At 38.1% G+C, this 17,910-nt stretch overlaps 1 protein-coding gene across 4 annotated transcripts in view; it reads right to left on the reverse strand.

Moving 5' to 3' along the window:
• LOC131035223 (cytochrome P450 CYP72A616) overlaps positions 1–17,910 on the reverse strand; it is an 87,393-nt gene that overhangs the window by 38,543 nt on the left and 30,940 nt on the right. Inside the window, exon 2 of one of the 4 annotated variants that reach the window (XM_057966882.2) lies at positions 5,004–5,049. The exons of 2 other annotated variants lie outside the window; for them this stretch is intronic. The gene's annotated coding sequence lies outside the window, so the exon portion shown is untranslated. Of the gene's footprint in view, positions 1–5,003; positions 5,050–5,389; positions 7,727–17,910 lie in introns of those variants that run through there. One more of the 4 variants, XM_057966883.2, reaches the window with a different exon arrangement.

Here is a 17,910-nt window from a genome sequence, read left to right on the forward strand (position 1 = left end):
TAACATAAAATGAAGATTAGGAAATAAAATAGTACTCAATCATCAAAGTGCATTATAAATACAAATGTAAACCCATGTTGGAGGCTATAGGGAGGAAACTCCCTTAGTCTAAGGAAGGGATTATGAAATCCCTAGGGCAGTATATATACTGATTATTGATATGCATATGTAGGGTTTGGTTGATTAAGTTCAACCAAGAGGAGTTGGATCTGGCCAGTCCACTCCGAGGACTTGGGTGATGGGATGCATCACCCAAGGCAAGGAATGACACATGGTCCTCTTTGGAGGGCTTGGGCGTAAGAGGTTACACCCAAGACAGGAATCGAAATAACCTTCAATTTCCTGGAGGGCTTGGATGTAAGAAATTACATTCAAGATAGGAGTCGAATTCACCTTCGACTTCCTGGAGGGGCTTGGAATCAAGATGGGTTCCAAGAAGGCGAGCCTCACGGCTACCTAAGGACATACTTTTTATGGCATTCGTATCCTTTTTATTAGATTAAAATTATGATTATGTTAAGTAAGTGTTTTAAATTTCGGTTGCAATTTAGATTACATATATATATATATATATATATATATATATATATATATATATATATATATATATATATATATATATATATATATATATATATATATATATATATATATATATATATATATATATATATATGTCTATTGTATTCTAACAGTTTGTTTTTGTAGGATAGTGATCCCTACCTAGTAGGGACATTACACAAGCTCACCAAGTATCCATCTATTCAAGAATATCACGACCTAGGAGTCAGCATAAAGGCCCTCTAGCCTACATACATGGGACTCCATCCCATGAATCATAGTCCTCTGACTGATAACTAGAGAAACCATCTCGACATGGTCCACTCCCTCTGAACCAATATGATCAAGATCCTCAGATGTCAACCGAAGCACATCCTCTTAGCTGCTCCCTCTGTCACAGAAGCATACCCTGCTCACATGGTCCCAATCATGGAAGATATCTTGCTCCAAGAGACTCTCATCATATGATATACATACAACTGAAGGTATGTTATTTCCTCCTCTTTGAAGAAACGTCTTCAGCCACCAACTTAGTCTCATGGCAGCAAGCGTCAAGTTCTTCCTTCCTTGAATGCAATCTCTTATGCTTCTTGGTCTGTCTTGAAAGCATCTTAAATAGATTAATAATAGTTTATATAACTAAACTATCTTGAAGAGAAATACCAATGTTAAAAGCATACGTGGATCACTATTCCAATATAATTGCATGAATTAATAGCCACACAGAAAATTCATGAACATTATGAAATACTTATCTTGTTTAAATCGGAATCTCTTCAAGTCCCCTCGCAGTCCACTCCCTTCTACCAAAGGGTATCTTGATGTCAACCTTCTGATCTCTTTGTTCAAGGCTACCCTCTGATGGTCTGTTAGATTCTCTTTGAATGTTGATTCTTCCACTTCGAAGAAACTGATCTCATCTCAACGATATTACCCACTGAGTACAAAGTTGTTTGTTTAATTTGATTTTCTCCCGATTTTCTATCATCTTTGATTTCAAATCTGCCATGGAACCCGGTTGTAAGATATTCCCCCTGGCAGCCTCTGGTAAATGCAATGTTCCTCTTCCACTCTTGCGTTCCCAAGTGCAAGCTACAACAACTGAGAGGGTGGTAACAATTTATCCCTGTTATTGGTGCTCGAATTAATCCTTCCTTCATTCGCATTGTAAACTGCCTGGTATTGGGCCCGATATGTCCTCCTCCTCACAGTCAACTATCCTAATCTGTATTCATTTGTATGCCATAATCTCTTCTCTCGTGTCAATCACTGACCTCTGTGGCAATCACCTTATCCTTATCTAATTGCAATGGATTCTGGCTCTGCCCTTGTTATCAGCAATCCTCTTTTAGACACAATGTAGAGATTATGAAATAGACTACAATAAGAATGATTTCTTCTTTCCACTTCAAATTTGTCTAGAAGACAGAAGATTACACCACATTCTGGAAGGAAATGCTCATGCCAAGTAGAGATAGGCAATACAGGCTCCCAATAGCCTTGACTTGATAAGAGTCACTCTATGCCAATGAAGTTATAGACCACACCTCATGGAGTCACCAATTCTCAAGTAATTGTCTGGCGCTAAGAACAACAACGCCACATCATAGAAAAGAACTTCACGTGCAGTACGAAAGACTATTGCCCATGATGATAAGGATTGCACCTCTCGGTAGTCTAAAAGAATGCTAAATCTAAATAGGATAAATGGTGGCCAAAATACAACCTTCTTTAGTTCCAACACTATATATATGGAGAATCACACCTTCAATACTATGTTTAATTTCATCACACCTAGAGCACTAGATAATTCACAATCTGTCAGAATATTGTCATGCCAAGTACACAGAGTGATACACATGCCGAAGCAACAAGACTCCCACCAATGAAGTTTTATGTGCCTCGACCAAGGAATGGTTGTTCAACTTTTGACAATTTGCTCCTCTGTCCATTCTTGCTTTATGTCCTTGAACAATATTGTGGAGATTCTGACTAATTCCGTCTGCCAATAATCATTGGGCTTGCCATAGAGCATTACTTGAAAAACACTTCAACAAGATCGTGAAATTCATGCAATGGGCTCAACTGGCCGAAGGCGTGCCAACAGAAAAGTTGTTGGGCATGTGATTTATCCAGTCCATCCATCTTATAGGTTATCGTTAAAGGCATGGAGGACGAAGATAGAAGGCTGATGTAGCAAGTTGTCATGATAATCAAGTTGTCATATCCAAGCTAATTTGTGGGAGGTAACAAAGCATCGATTTGATCCAGATCATCGATATCATTCAAGACGATAAGGAGGCGGCGATGTTTTAAATGACACGCCAGAAGTTCCTTCCCTTCACTTATGTTGGGAGCTATAAAATGTTTGATCAACAATTTATGATCGTGCGTTAACTTTGAGGCTTACGCATTTGCATGTTATATTGGATGGAGCCTCCTTTTATGTTTGCTTAGCGCTTACCGCTAATAAGGCTTTCAAGATAACGTGAATCTAGCAAGGATTTGTATTGCCTGTCGTGAATCACAGTCCAAATACATAGAACGTTATCAGCATACGTTCTGGATACTCCTCTTTGACCTCGCTTTCATGCACGACCAATCCTGTAGTAAAAAAAAACTCTCTGCTCTGCAGAAAATAGTCGAGACTGTAGATTATGCTGACTTGCTTCAAGACGATGTTTCTCCAATCGCTCAGGTCCCAGGTTGATCTTCCTGCTCTGATACCATGTTGTTTTTCTGGTATGCTCGATTAACCATGGGCAAAAATCCTTATTGCCCTCCCAACCATAGACGATATATTCATCTCCGCCGAGCACTCTAATTTATATTGATCTGCATATTTTGATATTTTGTTATATCTTGCTTTTAAATGAGATCACACATCTCATTATGTATATGTGAGAGATGTCTATACACCAAGGGTCGCCACTCTTCCGAGTGGCACCAATTATTACATTATTAATATAATATAATAATTATTGTATTATCGTCCAAGGGGTTGAGCTTAATTGGTTAAATCACTGGGTTCTCATTGTGGAGACCCAAGTTCAACTCCCAATAGGGACATCTAAAGAGGAATTCTAGGCTGTGACTCTTGGCCTTCCATAGGATGGGGAAGGTCTTGGGGTCAATCTAATCAAACATAATAATAATAATTCAAAGAAAAATGTAATGGGGATGGGGCCCCCCTACTGTGTCCCCACTGGTTCATAGCTCCAGTCAAAAGCTATTCAGGCTTCGGCCAATTACCTATCAAAAATAAATAAATTATTGTATTATCATATAATATAATAATTATACATTATAATTATAATTATATTATATTATCTCATAATAATTATATAAATATAATCACAAACTTTGTGATATCAATGTCGGCCTGTGGATTCCGACCACAGCTACAATAAAATCAACATACCTTTGTGAGGGTTCCAAGCAGTGGCAGCAGGGATTGGGAGAGACTTTTATAGTGTCGCCTTCTATTCTCTCTCCATGAACTAAAGTTGCACAACATGTCTTTTGTTGGTGGATTGCTGCTCATTTTGATGCATGACCTCAACAAGATTCTTTGTAGTCTTTTCAATGGTGATTAGCTATCCAATGGCATCAATCGTTCTTTGAAGTTGCATGATGTGAGGGCTTAAGTATTGAAGCCAAATTTCCTAGTGCCACATTAACTCTTGCAAGACCTTGTTGCAATCTTTTTGCAGCTCAATGCAGTTCACCGTTAAAAAAAGAAATGTCCATACCATTTTCATCACTTTTTTAAATTCTTGCTGAATGCTGGTAGCTATGATGTATGAACTTTCTTTACTTCTATCAAAGACCTTCTTGGAGTTTGTGAAGCTTGTTGAAACAAAGTGTAACCATACAATGAAAATGTTGGCCTTAAAGCATCCAAATTCAATAAGAAGTGATGGATCATAAATGGAAATGAATATCAACTATAAAGCAGATGCAAACCATAATACCAATATTTATGTGGAGAAGCCCTTTCGAGAAAAAACTCCATCCCAAAGAGACCCAAGCCTATATTAATGATAATATAAGTTACATACATCAGCATATCCCTTTTAACTTCAGCAACATAACGATGCTCAAATGTCATGCAAAACAACAAAATCTTACTACCATCTCAAGTCACCAATATATAGGAGAGACAAATACAAGATGCCTTGAATGGTATTCCAAAACAAGTGGCCAATACAACACACCCAAACCTAGGTGTCCAAATCCACAAAGGATATCACACATCTCACCAAAATGGTCATCATACATTGATATTAAATCTTATGCACTACACTGTAACATCCACCTCCTACATCATAAACATCATAGATTTTTTCATTACAATTAAATTGATCAAGATCTCAATCCTAAGTGTTCCATGGGAATATTGACCAAATATGATAAGATCCAATAATAAAAGATGCTCTTACGCCTTCTTATGCACCCCAACCCCAAAAGTAGCTCCACGCATAAATGCTGCTACAATTACATGTGAGGATATATAATTAGTAAATAATTTTTCTAACAAATAGAGGGGCATCTAAGTCTACCATCTCCATGTTTCTTAGCGAGAAGACAATTATTTATCGACAATGTTAAATAGAACTGTAACATGCAATAACCTATTCAAAATAAATTTACAACTTTTATATCTTTGAAGCAGAAAAGAAAGGAAAAACTTGCAACTTTTTCTTTTGTTTACAACATTGAACTGAAACTTGAATTGAACAGAGATCTATGCTATGCGCATAATAATTGATACAATGAAAACTTTAACATTTCAAATTAAATGTATACAAAAAGGTTTAGAAGATACATTTTCCAGATGCCAAAATTCTGATCTTTCATAACTTTACTAATAGACCATTGAGGAGGGAAGGTATCATCAGGGCGCTTTTCAGCCCAACCACAGACTTGCTAGTCCTCCATGCCATATCCAACTGGATTGGCCCGACCCTTCGTAGGGACGTAACGGAAAATTGAACTCATGCCATCTTAGACTAATGTATAATCCTACACAAATCCCTAGTCGGTCATACACCATAGGCTACCCCTAACTAGTATGACCTTTGACTGGGTTGTGTATCTAGATTAACCAACCGGTTGATGCTTACGGAAGTAACATCACCTTGGCTAAAGGTTTTAGTGTAAATGCAATCTCACTAATTCTTGAAGTCATTGTTCATCACCCTACTCAGTCGAATTACATTCCCAAAGGTGTCCAAGTCATCATGTCTGTCTCTATCCTACTGCATACTGACTCTATGAAGCTCATTGGTTGTCATTTATGATTGGGCCCAAGCTTCACATGCTAGACTACAAACTCGAGATGACTTAAACTCTTATAATGTAACCTTTCTTTGACAAAACCCTAGATTAATTTAATACGGAGTTCATACTTGTGCCTTTGAGCTAGCAACCTGCTCTCTCACGAGTACAACAATGAATCCATGCTTAATGAATATGCAGAATTCACCGTCCCTCTTTTAATGAACCAATGTTTTGTACAAATTTACCAATCTTAAAGTACAAAAGTTGAATAGTTTACATTTCACACAATCTCAATACTGTTTACACATGAGAAGTAGCCCATACTTGGCCTTTATTAACTAATATCTGCCATTGACTTGCAAATGATTAACATATGATGCCCTTTTTCACACATGAATATTACATAAAATATCAAAACAGTCAATAGTTCTCCATAGACCAACATAGTTGATTGTATCGGCCAATACTTTACCTCATCTCGAGGTTAAAGGCCTTATTTTATTTTAGATGTAAATTGTTCCCTTCTAGTTTCATTGTAACATGGTTTAAACCGATATACTTACCTTAGTGCAGAAAATATGAGATAGACAACAAGCTGCTATCTCCCTCATCAGCATTAGCTTCTATGTTCTATATGTATTATGAGCATTCGTGTTGCTACTGTACTGTCCAGTGAAACTATATATTTTTGTATGAATTCCAAACTGCATTAGGAAGCAGTGAAGCTGTGTATTTCTATACATAGGACTATTTGCATTAAGAAGCGCTATAAGCTCCCTTGCCTATCAAATCTTTTCGCACTAAGGTATTGTTTACTAAATGTCTAAGTGCACCTATAGTATTTGTTAAGCCCAACTGCATTAATGAGTACTGAAAATACTATTCTTGCTTGTCATTTCTTACCAAGCTGAAGATAAATTAACCATCTTGACTAACGCTCTAGAATGAGCACCTCCTTGGCCAAAGGTTTTCAAATAGATGCAATCACACTTAATTGTGACGTCAATGTCCACCCTTCTCGGCTACAACTTAGGGTTCTAGGGCATAGATCTTGTAAAAAAGTAAATTTAAGCTTATAGTTGACCATATCTGTACTCACATAGAGACTCGTTGCCACACAATAGTTTTATATAATTTCCGTTAACAACACTTATTCTCCTATGGGATTTATGTTTTATCCTTCTCATAAATCATTGTATAAAGTATTAGAAATATAGCTAACCCCTAGATTAGTAAAGAAAAAATGGATTAAGAGCAGTCAACTTCCCATGTACTCTTTAAGTTTTGAATGAATATCATGCATGACATGTCTCTGTTGTCATTGCAATATCTGAGTGTATTTGTTTTGTAATTGAAATGCTAACTGCATTACGGATATTGTTGTTATGCTCTTACCCATTTTATTTTCCTAAGCTAGGGTTTAGTTTCATTCACATGCTAGTGAAGGTTAATCTCAGTTTGAATAATCAGCTTCACAACTCTAATATATTTCTGTTTTGGTTAATTCCGAGACAGCTTAAAATAAGAAGATGAATTCTCCATAATACAAGTTTTCCTAGTATGCATACCCTCAATTTTGAGTGGTATTATTCCACATACCCTTTACCAGTTATGCTCACCAAAATTTCCCGGTTATAATCAACACACACACACACACACACACACACACATATATACAGTCATGTTGTTTCAAATAGATAAGCATTTATGCCTATATTTCACATTTTCAAATTAAGTAAATAACCCAGCCATACTGTTACTTTCTTAGTGTACATTTTATTTACAGCCAATAAAATTGTTCTCAACTGTGTTGACGTGTCTAAAGTCGTATTGCTACAACTCTATCTAGCCAACACAGAATAGAATGTTCTTGCCGAGTATCCTATCCTCTCTTGTATAAGGAAGCCCTAATGCTGTTTTAGTTGATCAAAGGGGACAACCCCAAGGTTCCAAATGTCAGTTCTTGACTGCAGGATAGCTCAACGGTCGATGAGTTTTGCTGGGAGCACAAGGGGACTTACGTTTTGCAACAAGGTGGTTTGCATATTACGATGTTGCGATTCTCAAGTTGTGAAATAAAAGCAAAAGAGAAGGGTTTAGAGAAACCTAAAATTAGCCAGGCTGGTATGCGGGTAGACGGATTCAACATAACCAATCCTTGCTTGAACAGAATAGCTCACAACCTCGTAGGAATGGTACAATCTTCAAGGAGACTTTGAAAGATTTTCAGACTGCAGGAGCATAGCTAAGCACCCAATTCTGGCGCCACTCAGACGGACACCTGCAGTCGAACTAAACGCAATTAAAGGCTTAGACTAACCATACACAAGAACATACAATCAGTATATTCTCAATGGTATGAGCCTGAATCCATCAAATACCTGCACACCCAAAACAGAAAGATCTATCTAAAATGCTGAAAGAAACCATGCAAATAGGATGAAAACAAGATGATAAACACCAAATCAATGTCTATATATTGATTTCAGCTGCTACCTATTACAACAATTTCTGCAGCATCTCTATGCTACTACTAAAATTTAACCTTCTACAATCTAACCTATTCTAACTGAAATCTAATAACCTAACTAGAGACTAACTATCTAACAATCTCTAACCTTTTACAAAAGAAAGGCCTCTACCTTTTATAGATTTACAATTTGAACCGGAGGCCAGGATGGACTGCATCCAAGGGTCCTAATTTATCCCACAAAATAAGGCTGCCCATACCCACTTAATTCTTAGTTATCCTCTCAACCACTATCTCAACTACTTATCACTCTCTGGATTCAATTGGGTCTATCCGGTAGTTGGAAATAGCTAACCACAACTGACCTATTCCCCACTTTGTTTCAAAATATCTTGAGCGGGACCCACAGGCATTTTTACATTAAACAATTTCAATTTCCAAAACTGAACTTTTGGAATTAAATCCAGTTGTGTATTTCTTGAAAATGCATACTTGCTGCATTCTGTGTTCTTTGTCTTTGGTCTCAGTGGTGGACTTCAACTTGTGGTCCAGTGGCACGCTTCCCAATGCCTGGTTCCGATCTCGCACTCCTGCATCTTCTTCTCCAGCTTTGATCGCGATCCTTCTTCGATTTGCGTTTCAGGCTTTCTCCTGGTTCTTTCCGATGATGCCCTACAAACAATCAATTTCACCTTTAATCAATCAATTTGAAAAATTAATTAATTAATTTGACAAATATTAAATTTTATGCGATGTCAGGCTACGTCTCAGTGAAGTTTGGGCTTGAGAAGCTCTTTGTGAGATGTATCTTTTAAATGCTTCTCGTGAAATTCGGGCCTTATGGGTTACTTGTGCGATTTCATACTTGTGTGATATCGCCCCGTCATTTACAAACTTCGGGCACTTTCCCCTTTTGCACGATCTAAACCTTTTGCCCTAAGTTTGTCGACTTGAAACATTATTTTGTGACTTTGGATATTTTCGGCCTTTTGAAACAGAATTTGCAATTTTGGTTTTCCTAAGTTTCGGCCTTCTAAAGGCGAATTGTGCGACTTGAACTCAACCTCATTTATTTCCGCATGATGAAGTTTTGGGCCGATCTTTTATTGATGCCAGTTTCGGGTAAAACTTGAAATGCACGATTTAGACTTTTGTTTTTGGTTTAGAAAATGGTTTTTGGCCCGAAGGGCCAGAATGTGCGTTTTCTCCCTTTGCTTCTGCAATTTTTGGGTAATGAGGACACGTTTTGAACTTCGCGATTTCTCTACCTTCTTTATTTTCGGCATAATGGGCCGATTTGAGAGCTCATGTTTCATATTTCGGCCTCTTAGGCCGATTTGAGAGTTTTTAGTTTGCACTTCGGCCTTAGAGGCTGAATTTGGCTTTTTGGGTCACGCTCTTGCTCACAAAGCCAATTTGAGCTTTGTCAATGATTTCATTATTGTTTAGTGTAGTACCCCTCCTCGATCAGACTCTTTTGGACTTATGTTTGTCTTCAGTTGACTGTTCAGTGGATACATTATTGTATATGATTCAGACTTTATGCGATGTTGTTTCATGCTTTTACTGGTTATGCAGTGTATACTTTCATGTTGTATTTCATTACTTATGTTAATGAGATGTTTATGGATTACTGACATGGATTGACACATTTACTTCTTATGTGTGATGTGCTATTTATATGTTTTGTGTTTGCAAGTGTATGGGATGCAAGGGGATGATTTTCCTTCACTCACTCTGGTGAGATAGGGAACGTCACGATTCTCCTTCATCGGTGTGTGCGCCGTGTCTATTTATATGTTTGTATATATGCACGTGTGGTTCTTTGGTGCAGGACATTACAGGTACTAGTATCGGGTAGGTACGGGGTATTGACTCCACCTAGTTTCACAGGTCCGAGCGTGCCTTATTTGTCCGATGGGAGTGGAGGAGATAGTGGTTGGACCCCTAACTTGACCCACAATCACACTCATGTGAGTGTCGTCAGTCGGTCGTCTTTTCCGTTTGACCGGTATGCGAGTCAGAGTGCTTTAGTGTTTTCGTCTTGTGAGTCGTCGTTTGATCGTTCCTCGTTTTGCGTATTTCCGTTTATTTGAATAGTTATTTAATTGAGTGAATGATGCTATTTTTGTGTTGGCGTAATTAGTTAATTATTATGCTCTTGAGTTTATTGATTTAATTAAATAAAGGAGTTGCTAGAGTTAAATGGTTAAATTGGCTTATTTTATTGTGTTAAAGTTGTATTATTATATTGGGAAAGGAAATAAGTAATTGCCTTGCCATTTAAATTTTAAATACTTGTGTTGAAATAAAGTATCATGGAAAATAGAAAATGAAATAAATAAAGGCTTTTTCCTTTTTACCTTTTTATGAGTTTTAGATTTTATTTTGTTGAAAAGAATTGTTTATGGAAAAGGTAAATCTGATTGCTTTTACTTTTAAAAATAGTTTATTCTGATTGGTGGAGAAAACTTTTAACCTAGAAAGGTTAGGTTTGAAAATATATTTTTCCCATATATTCCTGGAAGTTCACAGGAAGGAAAAAGGCAGATTTTTTAATGCAAAATTTGAAAAACTCATTTGGAAGGAGGAACTTGAATTTGGATTTGGTTGGCAAGATTGGGAACTCTTCCACAAGTTGCTTCCTGGATTGCTTTGAAGGTTGGATAGTCTTCTTCATTTTTTTGCAATTAAATTTGAATGTTTGAGTTTTCTTCCTGTGTGTTTGAAAAATTGGAAAATCTCTTTGAAGATTCTTGTTGAATGTTGGATTGAAAGAGTAGTTGTAATTGAGTATTTTGTTGAATTCAAATCAAATGTGTGCATATTGGAAGGAAATGGTTCAATTTTCTATTTGTTGTTTGTTATTTGTTCTTGCAAAATCTAGTTCTTGGTTTAGTTCCTCTATTTGGTATAAAAAGAAATAGATTTAGTTTTTTGTGTATTTATTAGTTTCTATTTGCCCAAGATTTGGGGTTTATGTTGGCAAATTGTTAAAATTGCCGCTTGCATGATGCAAGAATTCTTCCTGTGTAAAAGAAGTGAAGGAATTTATCAAATCCTTCTTATCTCTTTTAAATTCTTCTAATATTGCCCAAAATCTTTATATAATTGGGGCTCTTGTGTGTTTTTAATTTACAAGTTTTCCTCATTGAAGAATATCCTTTCATATTTGAAATTCTGGTACTGTATGTGTGCCCCGTGAAAATGTGCAGGGAATGATTTAATTTTATATTAAATTGTTTAAAAAATATATATATAATAAAATAAATTAACCCTAGCCCCACCACGTGGGACGGTAGTGTCTTGCTACCGCTGTAGCAGCACTACCAGTCGGTAGTGACTACGGCCTACCGGTAGCAGCACTACCCGCAGGTAGGGCTTGGCCCACCGCATGCTCTTTTTCCTTCGCGGTGCATGTTTAAACGTGACCGCTATTTCATGGAATATGAATAAATTTATATGTTAGTTTTTAGTGTAAATTTTTATATGTTAGATTAAAATTGTAATTAATTAAAGTTAATTGTTAATATATATATATATATATATATATGGATTTAATTTTATTTTGCTTGTAAATCAAGGCTTTGGTAATTAAATCAAATTGTTAAATTTGGGTTTAATTTTGGGAAAAAGATTATATGTTTAATATAATTCATATTTTATTTGGTTGAATATTTATATGGATTTTATTACTTTGTTGAAATATTGAATTGGAAATTATATAGAATTGAATGACGTTTTTTTTTAATGATGCATTAAATGTAGGTTTTTTGTATTTAATTTTCAATCAATGAAATTGCAAGTGTTTATGATGTTGATTTTCTCAAAGATTGTCTGAGTGCAGACTTAGTGAAATTAGCTTTCCTTGCAAAGAGTATTATTTGTAGTTATTTCTCGTCTTTGATTCAGTTGTCCTGTTGTGGCATATTTGGTATCTTTTGACCAAGTGATGTATGATAACCTTGTTGCCTTAACCATGTAGTGTTGTTCCTTATGGTTAACCAAGAGTTAGTATGTCTTTGTTTTGGCCACTTGTATATGGATAGTGGTGTTACGGTTGTCTGCTTCGCCATAGGGTCCTCGTGGAGTGACCATGTTTGTTTAGTGTCTTTTGAGAGAGTGGCTTTCGAGTGGGGGCCGCGCCCGAAGTGGATGGCAGGATAACCCCTCGAAAGTCAGATAATAAGTGATAACCTAATAATTGATTAGGGGGTGGGTAGTTTATAACATTATATAAGATATTGTACCCCGCGCATGGTTGAGTGCTTGTATAGGCTCAAGATGTAGTGGGAAGGCCTGGAATGGCAAACCGACCACCTTGTCTTCACGAAGGGTTGGTAGGGTCCGCATGAGACTTAGATGGAGTCGAAGGTTTGGGAAAGGTTACCAGGATAACCCAGGATGGGGGCCGGGACCTATGGAGGCCTACCTAGGGTAACCATCATAAGCTATGCGATGACACTCTCTCTTTAAGGTCACTAGTGTATTGTGATGTCGAGTCACTTGAGTATTGTGATGTTGAGTCACCTGGAATATTGTGGAATCGTATTGTACTGTCATGGCGACGTAATGTTTTGTTGTCCATGTCATGCTTATGCTTGCTTGAGGGTCCTTTGCAATCTCCTAGCATGGTGGGGTGATTCTAGTTTGGGATCACATGGTTAGGTGGTAGTGCAACTTCCCATCGGATGTTCTTGTTCGTACTTTCTGGCTTCGCAGTTGGCTTCGCAGTTGTTCCTGTGGTTCGTGACTCATGCTCTATCTCATGTTGGAGATTATTGTTCTTTGGAGACCTATGTGGTCAATTGTATCAATGAATTTATGTAACCTTGTAATTTGGTTAAGTTGTTAACTTTATATGTATATTGTGGGCCATGTATTGGAAGATCAATTTAATCCTAAGTTTTGGATGTTTTTATCAGCTTTCTTTATGATTTGTGTAAATGCTTTATTGCAGAGAAAATTATATTGTACCCTTTCAATCTTTCAATGGTGTAATCTGTTATTGTAAATGGTTTATTATGTTCAATGAATAATGATGGTTAATTGGATTAATCGTTATAGTGGAATTTAACTTTTAGTTTAATTCTCTAGATAGTTAGTCTCTAGTTAGGTTATTAGATTTCAGTTAGAATAGGTTAGATTGTAGAAGGTTAAATTTTAGTAGTAGCATAGAGATGCTGCAGAAATTGTTGTAATAAGCAACTGAAATCAATATATAGACATTGATTTGGTGTTTATCATCTTGTTTTCATCCTATTTGCATGGTTTCTTTCAGCATTTTAGATAGATCTTTCTGTTTTGGGTGTGCAAGTATTTGATGGATTCAGGCTCATACCATTGAGAATATACTGATTGTATGTTCTTGTGTATGGTTAGTCTAAGCCTTTAATTGTGTTTAGTTCAATTGCAGGTGTCCGTCTGAGCTTAGCCATGCTCCTGTAGTCTGAAAATCTTCCAAGTCCCCTTGAAGATTGCGCCATTCCTGCGAGGTTGTGAGCTATTCTGGCCAAGCAAGGATTGGTTATGTTGAATCCATCTACCCGCATACCAGCCTGGCTAATTTTAGGTTTCTTTAAACCCTTCTTTTTTTGCTTTTATTTCGCAGCATCATAAGATGCAGACCAGCTTGTTGCAAAATGTAAGTCCCCTTGTGCTCCCAGCAAAACACATCGACCATTGAGCTATCTTGCAGTCAAGAACTAACATTTGGAACCTTGAGGTTGTCCCCTTTGATCAACTAAAAAAAGCATTAGGGCTTCCTTATACAAGAGAGGATAGGATACTCGGCGAGAACATTCTATTCTACGTTGGCTGGATAGAGTTGTAGCAATACGCCTTTAGACACGTCAACAAGCTGTATACTATAAACACAATCTATCATATTGTTCCAGCTATCAAGGGTTTCATTTTATTTTTCTTTAAACAAACACTATGAATGCTGCTACAACTGCACTATATTTGCAGTCTTAACCTTTCCAAATTTCCCTGAATACACTTATAATATGAATACATTTCCCATGGATTGTAAGGGTTTAAAGCAGTCAAACACAACTAGAAAGAGAAAGGCTACATGTTGATGTGTGTTTTATGCACATGCAAGCATCAGAATAAAATACCAAAGTACTTTACCTTCTCTTGAACAAAATCACCTTAGATTTTAAGGGTAAAATCAACTAAAATGATTCCAAGGTTTCTACAGTCAGGTCTGTTGTGCGTTGCACATGCTCCCTGTCGCCGAAGGGTCCCCCTTTCCCTTTTTGAGTGTCTCGCGTCCTTTCGAGCGAGCCTGCGTTCAAGTTGAGGCAGTGATGATGTTGAAAGAAAAGAAGCCAGTGATTCCATTAGGCTAGTCTAGCCCTCAGGCACAAATTCCAAGAGATTGTTCAAAATTGTGAAATCGCGCTTGAATAGGCGTAAGATGATAGAGGTTGGCGAAGCTCACCAAGCAAAGGACGACGCGTCTAAAGGTCGCATGAGGAGTTGCCCTTTTTTTTTGTGTAAGAGCGATGAGATAGATTGCATGATGTTTGTTCTTAAAGAGTTTACAAGATTTGAACGAATGACGATTTTCACCAACTGAGAAAGGAGGAGCGGATTTCGTTGCAAAATGCCAAAGTTGACAAACTCACTCAAGTGCCCAAGCTCACACTTCTTGAGGAAAAGTTTAAAATTGCCAAAATGCCCAGGAGGGGCGAATTTCAGACTTCCTGGCCAAAATGAGAGAAAATTTACAAAAGTTGGCAAAATGGGCCTAAGGTCTGAAAAGTTACAAAGTTTGCAAAATCGCCCAGGGGGCCGAATTTTGGACCCTGGGGTTAAATTTCGAAAAAGTTACAAATTTTGCAAAATCGCCCGGGGGGCCAAATTTCGGACCCTGGGGTTAAAATTTTAGAAAAGTTAAAAGGTTTGCGAAATCGCCCAAAGGGCCGAATTTCGGACTATGGGGTCAAATTTTCAAAATCCGCAAAAGTTCGCAAAACCTCTAAAAGGTCCGAAAATTAACAAAGCGGGCAAAAGGTCCGAATTTACCTTTAAGTTGCCAAAAACCTCTAAAGGTCCGAGATTCACTTTAAAATCGCTAAAATTGCCAAAGTGCCTTATGAGCGGAATTTCGAACCCTAAGGGCAAATTGAGAGAATTTAGTGAAAAGTTCGCAAAACCTCTAAAAGGTCCGAAAAAGATAAAAACGTCAAAATTCCCCAAGGTGAAAACAAAGTCTAAGTTTTAAAGGGCTTCCATTTCCCCAAAATCGCGAGCTAGAGGAAAGACGCGAAGAAGATGCAAGGGTGAGTTTTGGGCGAAATCGCCAAATGGTCCGAAATTCGCCATCAATGTCAAAGTCGCGACGCATAGGGCAATTAGAAGGATTTCAAATCGGTAAAATCCCCCCATTCCTCCGAAGAACACAGCGCAGAAGGTGTAATAGACAATAAAACGTGAAAGAGCGCGAAGTCCGCGATTTAAGAGAAGGATATATGGAGTTTAAAAGTCTGCAAAAACCCCTCCATACCACCGAAGTTCGCGTGAGAGAGGATCGCGTTGGGTTTTGAAAGGGAAGTCAGAAAGTATAATTTGCACTCAAGGTAAAACGCTGACATAAACCCTTCCAAGCGTCCAGGTTCAAATTGCTAAATCGCACAAGGTAAAAATCGCCTAGTTTAAAACTCGACATTGCAAATTCTTTTCCAACCACAGCGGCGAAAATTTGAATTAGAGGATAACCGTTGGAATTCCAAATTTGCAGAACTATCCATTTGTCTTTGCACAGCAAGTCGGGCAATTTCTCACCGTCCATTTTCATCAGGTAAGTACGCTTTGTCTCTCTTGATCATCTGAAATATTTATAAATTGGATGCATGCCTGTGCAAAAGTGATTAAAATGCTTAAATCTTCAAATTCGCATCTTTTTTCCAATTATTAAAGCGTCATGCAAAGCAATCGAAATTAGAATTTGCTCCTAAGGATCAGCTAGAAATTGTATTTTCAAACTTAGGAGAATTTTTCGAGCTTTGTCCCTTTTGAAAATTAATCCAGAAAATGCTTAAGTATAAATTCGCGATCAAAAGCTTCATGAATAAATGTTTTGCTCAATCAAGCTTTCAGCTAGCAATATCACGTCGTTTCCAATTCAATTTTTGAATTAATCCTTGAATGCTGGCATATTCTCTATCTAACCCAGCTTACTTCTTTTATACCGCCTCGTAATCCGCGTCCGACTGTGCAGGATAAATGCCTAAATCGGCAGTGGAATCATCAAAAACACCCACTACAGCCAAGACATCGCAAGCATCCAAATCAGATACCCCACGCAAAGTCGAAAGGATGAAGTCCTAGTATCAAAGAGGGGGATTGAGGGAGTCAAAAGTTCAAAGCGTCTGGGACAATGTCGGTGATACCAACCTAGGCCATATTGATATCCAAGACTTCCGGAATCGGGTCTTCTCCCCTAACGCATATGGCAAGCCCAGACAGATGGTGGAAAGCGGCATCGCCCAAGCGGCGGGATTTCCTCCAGCAGTACAAAACTATGAGTTAGTGGTAGAGGTTGCCCAGCATTATTAGCCAGGTTCCAGATTGGTGCTCCTCGAGAATATGACCCTCGCCAACTTCACTCTTGAGGCGACCCTCGCCAACTTCACTCTTGAGGCCATTGGCAACGCATTCGACATTCCCTTCCCAAACAATCCCACGGCCACGACTATAAACGAAGCACAAGGGGAGTATGATATGAATCCGGCCAGATGCTGAACACATCAACGAAGAGTGGTACAAGGAGAGAAGGCCTCCAAGCGCCAGAATTGGGAAAAAGACCCCAAGAAGTGACTTTCACAACGAGCATGGGGATATGGTCACATTACTCAGCAGGGTTATGGGACTTCCTAAATCCAACTACTTTGAAGAGTGGATGTTTTATTTCACAAAGCAAGTTTTTGCTGGGAAGTCTAAGTTTGACTAGGCCCAGATTATAAGCGACAACATCCACACTCAGCTAATTGAACTCGAGAGCAAAAAGTACTTCACTATGACCTCCTATTTGGTCTACATGTTCGCCAAGAACTAGCCACTGCCAGGTTTGATAATGAAAGGTGAAATCGGGAATGGGCTTGGTCAAGTAAAGGTATATGATTGTTACCCACAGCTTCACTATCATGATATAGCTCAGAGAGAAAAGAACAACCCAGCTTATGCAGTTGGCCAGTATGAGCGCGTCAATGACGCCTTCACAATGCACCTGGTCAAGCTAATGCAGGGAGGATTACACATAAGGCTCTCGGAGCAAGCTACTATCCTGGTACAGAGATACGGAGCTTGGTTCATCCAGTTCCCAAGGTTCTCCTATATCCGAATAGCGGGCTTTGACGGTGCCCCTCTCCAACTTCCACGGTACCCAACCGACAAGATAGTTCTTATGGAGGTCGCAAGGCAGTCGCGTCCGATTGACATCTTACTCAGAGATAGCAAGCAGGCTGGATTCGCGTTCCCCATGATTATAGGCAACTAGGATGTCCATTTGAAGACCCCCACCCAAGCAGAGGAATCCTTCACAGAGCTGGCTTCCTATGGCCTACAAGAGCATTTTCCAAGGAAAT

This window comes from Cryptomeria japonica, chromosome 5 (assembly GCF_030272615.1).
Source record: "Cryptomeria japonica chromosome 5, Sugi_1.0, whole genome shotgun sequence".
Classification (NCBI taxonomy): domain Eukaryota; kingdom Viridiplantae; phylum Streptophyta; class Pinopsida; order Cupressales; family Cupressaceae; genus Cryptomeria; species Cryptomeria japonica.